We start from the raw sequence: 19,881 nt of genomic DNA, 5'->3' as shown, positions 1-19,881 counted from the left end.
GCCTACTACAATGAGTTACGATACAAACTACAAAGCGCACACGAGAGAGCCAGAACCTTCTTATTAAAACACAAAAAAGAGCGGCAAGAAAAGAATAAGCTCAAAGCAACACCACAACACTTTAAAATAGGAGACCTAGTCCTTGTAAAAAGGGAAGAGAATGGTAAGTTTGATAGTCTTTATGTAGGTCCTTTCACGATAACAGAAGTAAATAACGTTAATTGTAAAATCAGAATAGAAAACAATAAAATCAAGGAAATACATAAGAATAGATTATATGCTTACAATCCGAAAACACAGTGAGTGACAAGTGTTACGAAACAATGTTGTTAAACGAACATTTTATATTATTTATGTATTTGCGTAGGCTTAGGAAGTTTGTATATAAAATAAATTTTTTTGTATTGATTACAACACAGTATGGGTTGGTAGCACGACTTGCAAATTTCCCTCCCCGTAGTCGGAAAATTCCTAAAAAGGGAAGGTGTACAAGAATTCATCTGTACTCAGTAGATATATCTTAAAAACACCCTGTAATTATCTACGATAATTACTTTCAGTTATTTATGTCATCATAACAATATTACAACCTTCATTCGATTATACAAATATTGTTATCCTAGATCACGATTCACTAATAATTGCAGAGTCAATTATAAACACTTTTCATGGTCGATGCTGAATAGGCATTTCTAAATATATAAACAGCAAAACTATAACAAGGGAATTCTTATTATTATATTAGACATTCGTCATTCTATTTTGTGATCAGACGTAATATTTCCACATTAAAGATAGTGTCTCTTTTTCTTCACGAGACGTTCTTTGGGTGCGGTGCTACCAGCTTATGCTCATGTGAGTGTAAATAAAACAACTCAACAAGTAAAAGCGTATCAATTATTCCACCCCTCGGATAAGGGATAACCACCCTCACCGGGAGCAGATAGCCTTAATGCCAGGGCTGTCATACCGGTACCATTCAAGAGTTTGTGCCCGGTAACTCAGATTGGACAGTGTATAAGAAACGATTAAGTAATTACCTTGCTGCAAATGATATTAGTGACGAAAATCGGAAACGCGCTATTCTCTTAAGTTTATTAAATGAAGAAGCGTATAAATTGTTGTTTAATATGTGTATTCCAGACGAGCCAGAGATAAAAACGTTCAAAGAGTTGGTTGATTTGATGGATGAACATTTTAAACCGATTAAATCAGTGTTTAGTAACAGGGAAAATTTTTTTTAGCACGCAAAATGGCCAACGAAAGTGCCAAAGAATGGGCAGCACGTCTATGTAGTTTGGTAGTGTCGTGTGAGTTTGGTGGCGCTCGTGAAATCGAACAGGCGTTAGTGAATCAATTTATCATAGGCTATGATAGTGGCACAGTAAAAGATCGTCTCTACAAGGAGAAATCCACGGGAAAGTTTTCCGAGGTGGTGGAAATAGCTTCAGCAAAATCTGTAAGTTTTTCAAATTTACAAGTTGTAAAAAAGGAACCAGAAATCCATTTCGCCGGCGGAAGCTCTTCCAAATTTAAACAGTCAGCGCATGTTCGCGCATCTACATCTCAGAAAAGCAACTTCGACGCGGGAGGGAGGAGCCAATCTTCAACAGCTGGAACTTCCACCAAAACTAAATGTTTGGTATGCGGACGTAAAAACCACAATTCAGATAAGTGTGCCTATCGAGAATGTTATTGTCACATTCGCAATATAAAAGGGCATTTAGCACCAATGTGTTCAAATAAAAATAATAAATCTAATAAAACAGGTAATAAAAACAATTTTCTAGATTCTGAGGAATATTGTTTATATAGTTTACAATATAATACGAATCCTGTGTTAATAGATTTATTAATTGATAATGAGTTGTTTACATTTACGTTGGATACTGGCGCTAGCTATAGTGTTATTTCAGAAAGCTTTTATAATTTAAATTTTAGCAATAAAATTTTGCAGGCAACCTCCAAAATTTTTAATCTTTATAATGGGGACAAATTAAAACCTTTAGGTTTCGTTAATTGTGAGGTTAAATATAAAGAGAAAAATGCTATGTTAAATTTGTATGTTATTAGTAAAGGAGGACCTCCATTGCTAGGTAGAGATTTCTATAATCTGTTCGATCTTACCATTTTTAACGTAAACGATTTAGCATTTCCGTCAGATTTGAATGATATATTAAATAAATTTCAAAATTTATTTTCGCCTGGTTTGGGTAAATTTACCAAAGGTGTAATTTCAATAAAATTAAAATCTGATTCTGTAAGTCCTGCAAAATTAATGTTAAATAGAAACTTAAGGACAAGATTTGACATTTTATTACCAGGTGATCGAAAAAATTTAAGAAATCATGTAACTACAATACAAAATAAACAAAAAATGTATTCTAGCGGTAAGAGATTTTTAGTGTTTCAGCCTGGTGAACAAGTGACTGTGCGCGACTATCGTAAAAAAATACGGTTGAGTGGATAAAAGCCGTAGTTTTAAGGAAAATCGGAAAAGTAACATATATTGTTAAAATTCCTGAACTAAATGATGTTAACTGGAAACGTCATTTGAACCAAATTAAAAAATTTCATATAGTGGAATCTTCACTACTGAGTGGTTCAAATGAAGTTTCTCCTATTGTAGATACTGATGTAAATATTGTAAATAAAGAGAATTTAAGTAAAGAAAGTACTGAACGGCCTAAAAGAGTGGTCAAACCCATAGATCGTTTAACGTATGAGTAATTTCTTTTTTATTATTTTATAAAAAATGTTTTTGTTTTACTAGTAAAAAATAATTTTTTTAAGGGGGAGATGTTGGATATTGTAAAGATAGTTTTAGTAGACCAGTCTGTAAAACCTAACACCTGTTATCAGAGTAACACATTTCTTATTATTGTAAAAAGTACATTCGCAAAATGAGTATTAAATGAGCCTTCTTTGTAGAAAGATGTGTTTTATTTTAGTAATTTATAGTTTGTAATATTCACCCTCAAATTAGGGCTAAAATATATTACAGAGACACTGGTCAAAGATTTTCCTTTTCAGGCATATAGTTAAGTCCGATTTAAATACATAGCTCAGTTTACCAAACGCTGCCCAGGCTAATCCTATGCGACATGGGAGCTCGCACGTCTGGTTATCTCTTCCCAACCGAATTTCATGTCCCAAGTACTTATAAGATACAGTCTGCTCAATATCCATTCCATCAACAACAATATTATGATTTAGCACCAGATTAATCATTATTTGCATCTTGTTGATATTAATCTTTAGTCTGACCTCTAAGGAAGCCTGATATAACTTGTTCAACATTATTATTGCATCATCCATACGATCGGCTATAAGGACGATGTCATCTGCGAATCTCAAATGACTGAGCTTCTCTCCATTTATATTGATACCATATTCGTTCAGATCTGCCTTCTTAAAAGTGTGTTCTAAAAGGGTTTTGAACAGCTTTGGTGAGATGGTGTATCCTTGCCGTACTCCTCTCTGCATACAGAATTTATTAGTTTGTTGATCAGAGCGTCTTACGCTAGCCGTTGCATTGTGGTAGATATGTTTTATCATGTTAGTGTAGCGATGGTCTATTCGGCATTCTGTCAATGCTTTTAACATTTTCTGATGGTTTATGGTATCGAACGCTTTCTCGTAGTCCACGAATATCAGTGCCAATGGTTTGTTGTATTCCGCCGACTTCTCTATCAAGTTTTTTATTACCAGTAAGTGGTCGTTAGTGCTATATCCGGAGCTAAACCCAGCTTGTTCTCTAGGCTGATATAAGTCTAACAGCCTCCAGTCTTTTTTTGATAATTTTTGTAAAAAGTTTATATATGTTGATAGCAGACTGATAGGACGGTAGTTTTTTTAGATCTGTTATGTCACCTTTCTTGTGCAATAAAACAAGGACTTCATTGTTCCATTGGGAAGTGGTTTTTCCTTGGTAAATTCATTCGGTGAAAAGTTTGGCCAAAACCTGAATAATTTTATTTCCACCTTGTTTGATTGCCTCGATCACTACTCCGTCATCGCCAGTGGATTTATTATTTTTCATTTCTGAAAGTGTCTTCTTAACTTCGTATGGTGTTACTTCTGGCATTAATTCTGATCCCTGGTTTGTGATTTTGGGCAGGGGCTGATCTGGTCTTGCGTTGGTGCTCTCATACATTTCGCGATAAAACGATTCGACAACCTTAAGGATTTCGGCTCTATCCGTAGCAATGTTGTTGTCTTTGTTTCTTATTCTGTACTTATTTCTGTTGCCAATGTGATTCGTATTTCGCCGCAAAACTTTTAAACTTTTGTTTTCTTGAATTATTTGAGTTATTTCTCTTGCATTGTTTCCTCTTATATCTTTTCGGATTGATCGGTGGATACCTTTATTTAATTTCCTCAGTGTTGTGTACTTGGAGTCGTATTTTTTCGTCAGTTGTCTTCTTTTACTAAGTAATTCTTTGGTATTTTGGCTTAATTTTTCTTTATGGGTCACGACTGTCGGGTAGCACTCCCTTTCGGTTTCTTTTAGTGACTTCGTATCAGAGATTGTATATCGTTAATTCCAGTCCATTACCTTATGTTTCGGAGCTAGGACATTTTCTTGCGTCCCATTCCTCTCTTGCTTCAATTTTACTTTTACCCTCGATTATAAGGTAGAGGAACTGGTATTTTTCATTTCGCATGATATAACCTAGATACGCCGTTTTCATTTTCTTGATGGTTTCGAAAAGTTGTCGTTCTTGGTTGATTCTTTTAAGGACATTTACATTTGTGACTTTCCGCCGTGTATGGTATCTTACGGATATCTTAGGATACGACGATAACGCCACATCTCGAAAGCTTCCAATCTGTTTATATTCCTCGTTATGAGTGTCCAGCCCTCTACACCATATAGCAGCACCGACCATACGTAGCACTTAGTAAATCTTAGTCTCAGTTGAAGATCGAACTCTGAACAGGTCAGTACCTTCCTAACTTTTACGAAAGCTTGTCGCGCTTGTTCAATGCGACATTGTTAGAATATACAATATAAAAAGTAGCTATTATTCTATGGTTATCACTTTATGTACTGACAGTTTAGAAGTTGTAATGTAATGTCAGAAAATTATAAAATATAATGTCAGTCAAGTTTCCTATTGTCCTGTAATTAAGAATAAATTTATAATCGTTGATGGTCATTTAGTTAGCTCACCTAACTCATTTTATAACAGGTTACGGGCCCAATTCACGTGAACTGTGAACAGGTGAAAAAATATGGCGACCAGCAATAACGATTATAAAATTCAAGTCGATAAACTTGAGGGTCCTGAAGACTGGTCAAAATGGAAATGGCACGTTTCGATGTTATTACGAGCGTATGCACTTGAAGACATTGTGAACGGTACGTGTAAGTGTCCCGAGGTTGCTGAAAATTCAACTTCATTGGAAGTAGAGAAGCATCAACAATGGTTAAAAGACGATGCAAAAGCGGCAAGTTTGTTAGCAGGTACGCTAGGAAAAACTGTTGCCGAGCTCGTGTTGACATGTACTCACGCTAGTGAAATATGGGACAAATTACGTGCGCGATTTGAAGGTAGCAGTACGCAACGGTTAAACATGTTAATTGAAGCCTTCTTTAGAGTCCAGCGTGATGAAAAAGAAGATATTAGCACACATGTTGCGAAGTTGCAGAAACTGTTTGTAGATTTGAATGATGAATTGCTGAAGCATGATGAAAATGTTTTATCCGAAAGAATGTTAAATGGTTGGATCTTATCAACTTTGGGTAAGGACTTTGATAATTTCAAAGATTTGTGGGACACGATACCATCAAAGAATCAAACTTTGAATTTATTGATTGAGAAATTGTGTGCCATTGAATTACGTGACCAAAGTACCACAGAATATTTTGCGTTTGTTGCACGCAATAGCCCGACAGAAAAATACAAACAGAGCCAAAGTACAGCTACTACAAAGTCAAAGAAAAATGTACATCGTGCAAAAGAAAAATTTTCTTGTCACAGATGCAAGAAATTAGGCCATTGGGCGAGAGAGTGTCCATTAAAAAAATCTGCTGAGAATTTAGGCGAGAATAAAAGTAATGATGCTGTTTGTTTGTCTGTTATATTAAGTGCCTCATCTAACAATTGTATTGAAGCTGGGAAATGGTATTGTGACAGTGGAGCCACAAATCATATCACTACAGATAAGCAATATTTCTGATCTTATACAGAATTTGCTGAACCCGAAAAGATATCACTTGGTAAGAAGGGTGTATTAGGTCTGGATCCCGCGTATGAAAAAAAAGTTGATTAATAGCAAGCTGAAAATTTGTTAATAGCTTAAGGGTGTCTAGTCGGATAAACTTTGATATATGGGAACATTGGAACAGGGGCAGTTTTAATTGTGGAACAGGTTAAAAATTTGGAACGATCACACCACGAAAACGGCACATTTATTTTGTCCGACAGAACAGACTTAAACTCTCCGAACAGAGATTAAACTCTCATGCAAAAATCAGACTGCTATTTATCACCAAATGGGCGTTTTAATGAGTGAAACATGTAGAATATGTCAAATGGCAGGAATTATGACAGGTGATAAATAGCAGTCTGATTTTTGCATGAGAGTTTAATCTCTGTTCGGAGAGTTTAAGTCTATTCTGTCGGACAAAATAAATGTGCCGTTTTCGTGGTGTGATCGTTCCAAATTTTTAACCTGTTCCACAGTTAAAACTGCCCCTGTTCCAATGTTCCCATATATCAAAGTTTATCCGACTAGACACCCTTAAGCTATTAACAAATTTTCAGCTTGCTATTAATCAACTTTTTTTTCATACGCGGGATCCAGACCTATATGTATGTTAGCCCAAGGACAAGGAACGGTGAAAATTCAAACGCGTCTGAATAATAAATGGAAAGATGCTGAACTGAAGAATGTTTTTTATGTTCCTGAAGCAAGCGCTCATTTGTTTTCTGTGAAAGCTGCTGCACAAAGAGGATTCGTACTCGACAGTACTCGACGATAAAGGTGTAAATATACATGATAAAACTACTCTTGAATCTGTAACGACTGGGTACTTCAGTAATGGCCTGTATGCACTTGATATACGTGTTATGAAACCGACCAATCCCATTCAAGCGAACTTAGTAGAGTCAACAGATATGTTACAAGTGTATCATGAAAGATTTGGTCATCAGCATAAGCAACACGTAAAGAAGGTCTTGAAGAAAATGAATATAGACATTGATGGGTGCAAAGAAAGCTTTTGCGATGGATGTGCAATTGGAAAAATGCATAGATTGCCATTTAAAACTAGGATCAATCGGCCACAAGTCACTGGTGAGCAGATTCATGCAGATGTGAATGGACCCATGTCTATAGAATCACTGGGAAGAGCACGTTATTACGTATGTTTTAAAGATGACTTTAGTAAGTTTCTAAAAGTTTTCTTTATGAAACACAAAAGTGAGGTATGTACCTTCTTAGAAAAATTTTTAAATGAAGCAAACACAAATGGCCATGTAGTAAAGCAACTGAGATGTGATGGAGGGAGAGAGTTTGACAATAGAAAGGTATCTGAACTTCTTGCGAGTAGAGGTATAGAGCATTGTATCACTCCACCCTATACACCTCAGCAGAATGGTGTTGCTGAAAGGGAAAACCGTACCATTGTAGAGTGTGCTCGTTTTATGTTAAACCCATGCAAGTTACCCAAAGCATTGTGGGCAGAAGCATGTAATACTGCAGTGTATCTTCTGAATCGCATAGGAAAGTCATCAATTGAGAATAAAAGTCCCTATGAATTGTGGTATGGAAAGCCAGTTGTGAGTTTGAAACATTTAAGAATATTTGGCACTTAATGTTATGTTCACGTAAACAAAAATTTTCGCAGTAAATTTGATGATAAGGCGATACATGGTTATTTGGTTGGTTACGTGAATGACAGGGATGGTTTTAGAATATGGATTCCAGCTGAAAGAAGAATCGTATCGAGCCACGACGTACGATTTAAACCTGAGGTTACATGCAATTTGCGAATTTCTGAAGTTAAAGCTAAACCAGTGAACCAGAATCAGTCGGAATGTTTTAGTGTAAATGAAAACTCCGAAGAAGGGAAAAGTGGTATCAATTAAATTGTGGAATCTAAGAATATGGAAAGTGCATAAAGAAGCGATGATGGTGTTGAAGAATTTGGGCGTTACCCTACGCGTTTTAGAAATAAACCAAAATTGTATAATGATTTTGTTTTAGGGTCTAATGTTTAGCTTATCTACTTTTCATATTGAGGGAGAGTGTTAGAATATACAATATAAAAAGTAGCTATTATTCTATGGTTGTCACTTTATGTAATGACAGTTTAGAAGTTGTAATGTAATGTCAGAAAATTATAAAATATAATGTCAGTCAAGTTTCCTATTGTCCTGTAATTAAGGTGATACAGTAGCGATCAACAGGTAGCCAAAACGCGTTCCAAGATTGCGGCTGTAATTTTGAATATTTTTTCGAGATATTTGGCACACGTACTTGTAATATAATAAAGAATGGCGGTACAGAGCCAATTTGAAAAATATATTAATATGTGGAAATTACTCTGTAATTAAATACAATATTAAAAAAACGAGCCTGTACCGCCATTAAGAAGAACAAAAAAATACACTTTCTTCAAATAAACTTTTTTATCAGATGCCTAGATTTTGTGTCATTTTGGAACTACTAATGAAATAAAAAAATTTAGTAGTTCCAAAATGACACAAAATCTAGACATCGGATAAAAAACTTTATTTGAAGAAAGTGTATTTTTTTGTTCTTCTTAATGGCGGTACAGGCTCGCTTTTTTAATATTGTATTTAATTACAGAGTAATTTCCACATATTAATATATTTTTCAAATTGGCTCTGTACCGCCATTCTTTATTATATTACGAATACGTGTGCCAAATATCTCGAAAAAATATTCAAAATTACAGCCGCAATCTTGGAACGCGTTTTCGCTACCTGTTGATCGCTACTGTTTCCTCTTAAGAATAAATTTATAATCGTTGATGGTCATTTAGTTAGCTCACCTAACTCATTTTATAACAGACATTTTGCTTTCCTGTCCGATGCTCAGTATTCAAAAAGCCACGTTCCCAGGTATTTAAATTTGCTCACTCTTTCAATGGACTTTGTATTCAGTGTTATGGTGGAGTTTTCAAGTGAATAAGTTTCTGGAGATGCTCATGAATTGGTCTTTTTGGTCTTAATCTATAATCCCATTCGCTTGCTGTATTCTCCGATTATAATGACAAGTTGTTGAAGATCGACTATGTTGTCACAAATTAAGACACCATCATCAGAATATCGTATTATCTTGATCAATACTCCATTCATTTTGATTCCCATCTCTGCATCTTCCAAAGACTCTTGAAATATGACTTCCGAATAAATGTTAAATAAAAGAGGGGAAAGCACACATCCCTGTTCTCTCTCGGAAGGGCGATATCCCTTCTTATATGTATGGGTTTGGATATAGAATTGTCCATTTTTAATTGTGCCGTTTGATACCAGTACGTTTTTAATGCATCTTATGTCTTATTGGTCTATAGTCTATATTATGTTTCTTGAGGATCTGTATTAACTTCTGATGTTGGACACGATTAAGCGCTTTTTCGCAATAAAAAAATATGTAGAAATATGTATTATTGTGTTTCAATTTATCAATCAAAGATGGAATAAAAAAATTTATTTTTTTAATATAACGCGGGCACATAAATTTGATACACCCTATATAGTGATTTGTAAATATTTATTAGAAGTTAGTTTTCCCGCAAGGTGGTTTCTCCTTAATTACTTTTCGAGGAAGAATTAAAAACATATTTGTAAATAAAAGTGAATTGAAAGCTATTTAGGATTTTAATTTTAAACCGATTGTTTATTACGGGAAGGCAGAAACCACAGGTAATTTTAATTATTAGTTTTTAGAAAAATAGTTTAAAAGAAAGTTTGGAATTTTAATCTCTTTTTGTTTAACCCCGAGTAAATGTTGTAGAATTCCCCGAAAGTAATTATTATGATGGTAGGAATATTTTTGAAAGAATGACTGTTTGTTTTCGAATGAAAAGAGAGGAAGGTGGAGAGATAAATGTTTCTGATTGGCTAGGAAATTTGGAATGGGGAAAGAGAAGCTTGAAAGTTGAGACAGTTTGAGAAAGAAAAGATTATTACGTTATTGGCATCGCTGAAGAGCAGTCAACGTTTTCGTGGATAGCTAGATAGCAAGTACCAGTGGTTGTTTGATAGTGGAGAATAGAGCTGAAAAGTGGAACGAGAGACAGATCAAATTGAGACGAAATACCTCTTTGATTCTGTATTATTTTGAGAAGGAGAGGAGAGAATTTTTGGAGTCTGTTTGAATCGAGTACTGGTTAAAAATGGCCTGGCTCGTTGGAGAATTGGTGCTGGTATGCTGATAGATTTGAAGCTTGAGAACGGAGAGGGCTTTGATAGGTAGCCTAACATAGTCAACGAGGGAGAGCTGTTTTGGGTCAAGAGAAGACATCAGAGTGAGTGAAGAAAAAGGTCAGTCAATTTATGTGAAAGATATTTTTATGTTCGGAAACTAAAATTTTGAGTAAAAGCATATGAATTAAGATTCCAATATTTCAAAAAGTAAATAGGAAGTATGGGTAATTTTGCGAATACCTAAATTTGTTTGTTTAGCTTGTTTTATCAAAGTCATCTGGAACAAACCGATAAATTGTTTTTTTAACTAGAATAAATTTAAGTGGTAAAAATTTCATTCGGACAGCTGTGTCCACAGGTTTTAAATTTGATCGATTTTTAGATTTTTAGAGTATTGATTTTGATAATAAAAACAATTCGGTATGCTTATTTTATATTTCTATTTAATTTCCTTTCCTAATATTTATTCCCGATTAGAACCAACTAAGAGATACTGAAACCACGAGAGAAGATAAGTATAACATAAGATAATTTAGATATTTTTTTGTATTATAAAAGGGCACCCTGAGATTTTTTCTTAATTTTTTTGTATGATTTGCGACAATTGGATAATTGATTAAATAATTAATTGGAGTAATCAAATAAAGATTAATTGATATTAAAGTAATAAAAAGTAGATCATAACAGTATATTAAACAGATATCTTTTCTAAATTTTTTGGGTGGCCATTTTTCTCCATATATTCCCTAATAACACAAAACATTCCAGGAATGTTCCTAGAAGGTACTCACAGGACATTGAAAACATTCCTGGAATGTCCCCAAATGCACACGAATGTCCCTGGAAAGTCCCAGGAAAGTGCTGTGTCAGCATTTTAAATATTCTTAGAATGTTCTGTTGGAACATTCCATGAATGTCTACGAATGTTCTTTGGACATTCACAGTATATGTTTTAGACTGAATGTCTTGTTGGAACATTCCATGAATGTATACGAATGTTCTTTGGACATTTACAGTATTTTTTTAGACTGAATGTCTTGTTGGGACATTCCATGAATGTTGGAACATTCCATGAATGTTCTTTGGACATTCACAGTATATTTTTTAGACTAAATGTCTTGTTGGAACATTCCATGAATGTCTACGAACGTTCCTTGAACATTCACAGTATATTTTTTAGACATTCTCTGAAATATATCGTCAGTGATGTGACAATACCTCCTATATCTTCTTTCATGAGGTTTGCAGGAGACGAAAAACATTTTTAAGGTCACCTCCTGTTTTCATACGTAAGTTCTGACTTGTTTTGTAGTAAATAGATAGTTAAATTTACTGCAAAACAAGTCAAAAAATATATGAAAATAGGAGGTGACCCAAACAAGTTTTTAATCTATCTTACAAATCTCATGAAAAAACAGATAGGAGGTATTGTCACATCACTGACGATATGTGGCCATACCAAATAATACATCCTTGATAAATATAAACATTTTTATTGCAAAAAATCTTTTCATACATTTTTTTAATGTAATTTACTGATATTCCTATAAAAAAATGTGTCACATTTGCTTTGTAAACCTTTCTTTTGCCTTTCATAGCCACATATTCCATTTCCTTCCTGGTTTTTTGTAGACCACTTCTCTCAGCTGATTCTAAAAGAAAATAAAATAAATGGTAATTTTTCTATCCTTTACAATTAACAATCAGAAGAAATATTTACAGGTAATAATATGCAGAAATAATAATAATAAATTAAATAATATTTAATAAAGAAAATAATAAAACATTTTGTATTTTGACAACGACGTCCGATGTGGAAGTAGAAACCATAATAAAGTTATTTTTTCAAGTAAATTGTGGCTTATTTCCCCATTAAAATAGTTACAATAATTACAAAAATGCCACAAAGCAATAGCTTTTTCACAAACAAATAAGTATTTTGTTTTATTATTTTTATTGTTTTTATTATTTACTTTAACTTAAGATTATAACTTAATTCTTGTTTTCTATTTCTGATGTTTTTATTTATTTACATGCAATATTAATCTGTTTTCTTGTATAATCTACTTCGCAATAATTATGTGATATATTGGACTTAAAATGAATTCAAAAATTTTTTGTAATTGGGCAACAATGTCAACTTAGATCTCTGATGTAGATAATGAAGAGCAACGGTATCTACAGTTGGAAAAATGAAAGAATAGGGCTTTTCATCGATTGTCATTTGTTTCGAGCTTCTGTCATGTGTCACATAATATTAATATATCTACGTCATATGTCTTTGGTTTGTATTATTGTATATACCAATAACGTATGTCGTAGATATATTAATATTTTGTGACACATGACAAAAGCTCGAAACAAATGACTGTGAATGAAAAGCCCTATACCCATGAACGATCACATCAATCACTTATTTTGTATTTGCTATCTTTTTCTATTTTAGAACAAATAGAAAATGATATAAAAATCTTAAAAATAAAAACTGGAGAAAAAAGCACGAACCAGATCATAGTGGAGAAGAATCCTGGAACAGGCCAAGACCCAGAAAGGGCTGTCGAGCCAATGATGATGATGATGATGATCTTTTTCTATCAAACGTTTGTGATTTATAGAAAAAGAGAGCAAATACAAAATAAGTGATTGATGTGATCGTTCATGGTTATAGGGCTTTTCATTCAGTCATTTGTTTCGAGCTTCTGTCATGTGTCACATAATATTAATATATCTACGTCATACGTTATTGACATAACCAATGATACAAACCAAAGACGTATGACGTAGATATATTAATATATGTGACACATGACAGAAGCTCGAAACAAATGACAATGAACAAAGCCCTATAGGGCTTTTCATCGATTGTCATTTGTTTCGAGCTTCTGTCATATGTTATATAATCTGTGTATAATATTAATACAACACGGATTATACGACATATGACGGAAGCTCGAAACAAATGACTGTAAATGAAAAGCCCTATTCTTTAATTTTTCCAACTGTATATTGTAATTGTATTATTAATTGGGTTAAGCATATTACCTGTGTGATATAAGCTATTGGAACAGCACGGTCTCTCAAACGAACAGTTGAAAGTGAAGTTCTGTCAATATCTTTTTCTAAAAATGTTTTGAACACACTGCTCTATTAACAAATCTGATCAATACTTCATGCCTTCTTCGCAGGATCTTCTGGAAAGCTAAAAATACAAAATACTGAGCATTATTAACAAATTTTAGTTTTAAATAAAAAATATGATTATTGAACTCACAAAATATTATAAAAAGCAGCTTAGAAATTGTTTATTAGTATAGTCGTTTCCCTAGACACAACTGGCTAGTGATTTAAGTAGGTAATTTTTTTGTTTTTGGCCAATTTTGCCAAAATTACTAACTATTTAGTTATTATTTTTTTGCCAATTTTACCAAATTGTCAAAATTATTTACTAAAATCACTAGCCAGTTGTGTCTGAGACTAAGTTTAGCAAACCGACTATACTATTCATACTGTGTATTCATTAGTTGGTACTATATTATAGTGTGTGGTCTACCATCCTGTTTATAAAGGCATACATTAGCAAAAACGCAAAAAAAAATTTAATTTTACAAATAATCGTTTGTTATTACAAATAATCGTTTGTTATTATCTCTATTTACTATTTTAGTTAGGAATAAGCAAGTTTATGGCTTATTCGCAATTATTAAAATAATAAATGGATATTTTCTGAAATAGGGGCATGCCTTTGTTTACATATTTGCATACTAACCTTTGAAACGCTATTCCTGCAGATTTTTTATCTACATTGCTTCTGCTACTCCAACTGATTTTATGCACTATGTTAATAATACTATTAAAGTTATTATAAAAGTATCCGAATTAAAAAAATATTCTTAAAAAGCACAAATAAAAACAAACAACGATCACGCACGGCAAGGTGGCCAAAGCCAAGATGCATGACAAGGCCAAGATGGCCGAAGCCGAAGCGCCGAGGCCGAAGTCCGAAGTGAGGTCATTGGTCATTTTTAGTCACGTGATGCCCTCTCTAAGCACCATGCACAAATACATGCGCCGTGAATTTGAAAATGAACATATAGGAACATTGGTAGTATGTTCACAGAATGTCTTATGGTAACATTCCAGGAATAATTTAATCAGATGTTCACCGAATGTTCCCTAAATGTCCAGGACATTCAAATATTGATAGAACTTTGGTAGTACATTCCTGGAATGTTGTGTGTTGTTAGGGTTATGACCGTTCTGTAACTTCTTAGTAAAACATTTTTTTATAAAAATAGATTTATTGATTTTTCAAAGCACGATATGACGTATTTCAGCGTTCTTGACATCTACTTGCAGCACTGCATAAATCTTCTTCATATAAATCATGCCAAAGCACCTTATTACTATCGTTGTGAATTTATATTCATGGCAAAATGAAGCCTGAAGATGTTGCAAAAGGAGTAGAGACACTTTAGGATGATGGTATTGTTTTCATTATGTCGCCAATGTTTTAAATTGAGTAAAAAGTGTAGAGCCATCGAAAAAATCTTAATTAGTAGAGTAGGGTATGAAATTACTTAACGATGCCGGATCTTGATAGTTTAATTACCACGAATTTTGGCTGAATGTAGTAACATTTATGTTAAATATTTTAGTTTTTTTGTTTAATTTTTTTTTGAGAAAATTACCACACACCACCACATAAACGATTCAATTTCTTAAGAGATCTTTGATCGCAGGATTAGCAGAAACACTCAACTCTTCCATATTCAACTGTATATTAAGATTTTGATATGCCATATTCCTGCAAGGAAAGATAAAAAAGTTTCATTTTTCGCTTTGTGCTCTGTGATGTCTCTCTAAAAAGGTTGGCAATCATATCTGCTGCTCTAAACAAATCATTGATATCAATTGCGTAGATTCTTTAACTAAAAATTCTATCTTTGACGTACAGATTTCCTTCTTCAAATCTTTTCTTCTGTTATGTGTCTCAATATTTTATATTTCGGTAAAATATGAAATCTCTGATCACATGACCCAAGTTTGTATAGTGATGATTAGTTCGGTTTTTCTTCTAAGCCTCTCCAGCATGAATTTGTAATTACAGTCCGTATAATATAGATCCCGTTGCACGTCATTATCTACGTCAGAGATCTAAGCTGACATTGTTGCCCAATTACAAAAAATTTTTGAATCAATTTTAAATTAAATATATCACATAATTATTGCGAATTGTATTATACAACAAAACAAATTAATATTCAATGTAAATAAATAAAAATATCAGAAATAGAAAACAAGAATTAAGTTACTTATAATCTTACGTTAAAGTAAATAATGAAAACAATAAATATAATGATAGATACTTATAGTTAACAATGAAAACAAATCTGAAATGTTAATAGGGCTTTTCATCGATTGTCATTTGTTTCGAGCTACTGTCATGTGTCACATAATATTAATATATCTACGTCATACGTCTTTGGTTTGTATTATTGTATTATACCAATAACGTATGACGTAGATATATTAATATTACGAAGCTCGAAACAAATGACTGTGAATGAAAAACCCTATACCGCAACTGTCAAATAAATGTTACCGATTTATGCCAAAATGTCACCTTTGTTTGATCGCAGTTAGAGTGTAATCCGAACAAGTGTGCCTTATAGAAACGCTTTATATTCCACTTATACAAATTAAATAAAACAAGTTAGGGCATGTTTCTTTAAATTTACATTAATAGAATTCCTCCAATATTATTTCTATGCGTATATAATAAAATAGGTCTAGTGGTTGTAATTTCAGTGTACTCAGCTAAACGATTCTAAAATGGAACACGCCTACGACTTAAAAAATATTTTCTGTTGGTATCATTTGACGTTACGTGCTATGACGTGGATGACGTGAAACGGTATCTATATTGTATGAACTATATATCAGTCTAAATATCTAAAGCCTGCTACATTTTGCTGTTGGATTCGCTATACAGTGATGAGCGCGCTAATAACCGGCAAAATAGCACAAAGGATGGAAAACGTATAAAGTTGTGAGATAAAAAGAAATGAAACTAGTCGAGCTGGGAAATTTAGCGATATTAACCTAAAAATTTACATTATATTGATTTTTTCCACCTTTACACGTATCAGAGGAGTATGTCAACTAAAACTGTCACTGTGAGAGTGGTAGTTGCCAAACTCATGCGATACGTCTAAAGGTGGGAAACAACCAATATAATGTAAATTTATAAGTTAATATCGTTAAATTTCTCAGCTCGACTAGTTTCATTTCTTTTTATCTCACAACTTAATACGTTTTCCATCTTTTGTGCTATTTTGCCGGTTATTAGCGTGCTTATCACTGTAAAATACATATTTCTTCGTTAAGTAGGATGATAGCTGCTTCTTTGGCTTTTCTCTTTTTGATGTCTTTTTCTTTTATGACTATTAATACATCTTTCCATTGTACGATTGTACTCTGTGATCGTTGTCCCAGGCATGTTTGCATATTATATATGTGGAAGGTATTCATATAATATTTCGAACAAAACATTGTACACAAACAAGACAAACAATGTTACGACAATGGGATAATGAGCCCAAAGTAAAATGAAAAGATGCATTAGTAATCATGAAAGAAACATGCATGAAAAAAAGAAAAGTCAAAGAAGCAGCCCTCATCCTACCTAACGAAGAAATATATATTTACCAAACCCATTAGCGCAATGCAACAGACTTTTGTTGCTCATAAATACTAAAAGAACAAGTTAACAACAGTAAAGGAAGTCGGAGAAAAAAATCACCTACAATCTCGTATACAATATATATGCAACACACAATACACGAACACAAATCTTTGTTACAAAATTTACGTCAAATAATATCAACTACTATGATACAGATTACACAAAACAAATTAACACAAAATAGCATACAAAACCACCTCATTAACACCACCCTCATTTTTTTAACCATGCACATGCTGTGGTCTACAAGATCGAGGCCAAGTATGTCAATTTTGAAAAGACGCAACCTGGTATATGTTGGTTACACATTTTCCCAGAATTGTTTAAAATAATCTTTTACGGATTTCCGATTTCCGGAGTGCAAAGCGAAACGTCAATCATTATTATTTAAAAATGTAATTTTCATTTAACCAATGATAATTGTGGTTTAATAATTCCATATAAACAGAATCATCATCCAACCCTTTGCGTCCACTGCTGGACAAACCCCTTCCTCATTTTTGTCCATTGTGCTCTATTTTGAGCACTTTGCATCAAATTTCTTGACATTTTCTTGAGATCTTCAGTCCAACGAGTAGGTGGTCTTCCTCTACTTCTTTTGTCTAATCTCAGCCTCCACTCAAGTAATCTCTTCGTCCACCTCCCATCACTGATTCGGGCGACGTGTCCGGCCCAGTTCCATTTTAGGGTAGCAATTCGGGAAATTACATCGGTAACTCCTGTTCTTCGTCTTACGTCTTCATTCCTAACTCGGCCACGAAGCGATATACTCAGCATTGACCTTTCCATTTTCCTCTGAGCTATTTGCAGCATTTTAGAAGTTGTAGCTGTCAATGTCAAAGTTTCGGCACCATAAGTCGTCACAGGTAACACACATTGTTTTACGTTTTAAAGAAATTGGTATATCGCTTTTAAAGATGTCTTTGAGTTTTCCATAGGCTGGACCATGCTAGGTTTATTCTTCTTCGTAGTTCGCATGTTTGGTTGTCTCTTGTGATCTTTATTTCGTGTCCAAGGTATATGTATTTTTCCACTAGCTCTACTTCGTTGTCTCCAATATTGATATTTCCGCTAGGTACCAGTGGCGGCTCGTGATTTTTTCAATAGGGGAGGCTATACCTAACTGTAAATTATCTAGACAAATTTGTACTAACAAAAAAAAATCCGCCCAAAAAATCTAACTTAAGGCCCCATTTTTTTGACCATTTTTTATTTAAATTTTATAATATCATAATTCATAATTATTTCATAATATCATATCATTTTAAAAATAATTAGTATAATTGTAAAAGTGTATTACCAAAATTTGTGTCGTTTATTTGTTAACAATTCTATCTCTGTAAGTAGATCTGCATATCAAAATAAATACAGATTTGAAGTTTTGCAGTCCATACAGGTTGAAGGTTTACATTGTTTAAGATACTCAACTGAATTTTTTTAATTTTAAAAGCGGCTTACTCTGCGAATGCAAAAACACGGTAAATTACCGATATTTTGCTTTGCATTACAGATATCGGAAAAAGTTATTTAAACAAGTTGTTCCAAATATTATTTTAATCCCACATACCAAATTTCATCACAAAATTCGCACTTTTAGTTTTTGCATTATTTGTAGTCAGGATCCTAAAATCCGCAGAGGAGGCTGCTGGCCGAAAAATCTCACTAGCCCGATCTCCGGACAGCGTGTGCGTTAAGCGATGTGCAGCTCTAAGGAGACTGGGTCTCCTTAAACCATCCTTACCCGCTGCTGGGCTACGCGGAGCATTAGCAAATGAGATTTTCCGGCCAGCAGCCTCCTCTGCGATTTTAGGATCTCGACTACAAATAATGAAAAAACTAAAAGTGCGAATTTTGTGCAGAAATTTGGTATGTGGGGTTAAAATATTATTTGGAACAACTTTTTCAAATAACTTTTTGCGATATCTCTGACGCGAAGCAAGGTAAACAAAACAGTGTAGCGTGTGTAAAAAATTTATGGGGAGGCTAAGCCTCCCTTGCCTCCTCTGACCAGCCGCCACTGCTAGGTACTAGGTTTGTCATGAATTTTGTTTTGAGATGTTTATTTTAAGACCTACACTGGCACACACTAACTGAAGTTCATGTAGCATTGTACATATCTCTTTGAGTTTGTCAGAGAACAAAACTATGTCGTCTGCGAATTTCAAATTTGTTAATCTTCTACCGTCAATGTTCAGGTCTCTCTCTTCTCAGTTAAGTTTTTTACAAGCATATTCTAGTACTGCGGTAAACAGTTTTAGGCGATAAGGTCTCTTCTCCTTGTCGGACTCCTCTGCCGATTGGGATATGATCCGTGTTTTTATGTAGTTTCACCGACATAGTTGCGTTCTTGTATGTATTGTAAATTAACCTTGTGTATCGGTAGTCAATGCGGTCTGCTTGTAGTGCTTCCAGAATTTTGTCAAATTCCACCATGTCAAAGGCTTTATGGAAATCTACAAAAGCCAAATCGAGTGGTCGATTGTATTCGATAGTCTTTTATATTACCGTTTTAATGCTCTGTAGGTGATCATTTGTTCCAAATCCGGTACGAAATCCCGCTTGCTCTATTGTCTGGTAGAAATCAAGTTTTTTACTCGTCTCTATTCTTGTAAGGAGTTTGTATAAGTGACTAAGAAGGCTTATAGGTCTTTAGTTTGGGAAAATTATAGATGGGAAACTTATAGGGTGGCTTATAGGTAGGAAATTTTGGCTTGAATGGTAGAAATGAAC

General features: G+C 33.8%; 1 protein-coding gene and 1 long non-coding RNA gene across 4 annotated transcripts in view; one reads left to right on the top strand and one right to left on the bottom strand.

The window, feature by feature from the left end:
• Positions 1 to 19,881, top strand: part of LOC114331137 (diacylglycerol kinase 1) — a 1,205,680-nt gene that overhangs the window by 88,302 nt on the left and 1,097,497 nt on the right. The gene's annotated exons all lie outside the window — the stretch shown is intronic.
• LOC126880094 (uncharacterized) lies at positions 11,808 to 14,398 on the bottom strand. Its single transcript, XR_007696405.1, has 3 exons — positions 14,173 to 14,398; positions 13,449 to 13,605; positions 11,808 to 12,058 (listed from the first exon to the last, which is right to left on the bottom strand). It is a non-coding gene; the product is annotated as an uncharacterized LOC126880094 (long non-coding RNA).

Source organism: Diabrotica virgifera, chromosome 2 (assembly GCF_917563875.1).
Source record: "Diabrotica virgifera virgifera chromosome 2, PGI_DIABVI_V3a".
NCBI lineage: Eukaryota > Metazoa > Arthropoda > Insecta > Coleoptera > Chrysomelidae > Diabrotica > Diabrotica virgifera.
This window is presented reverse-complemented; position numbering and strand designations above follow the sequence as displayed.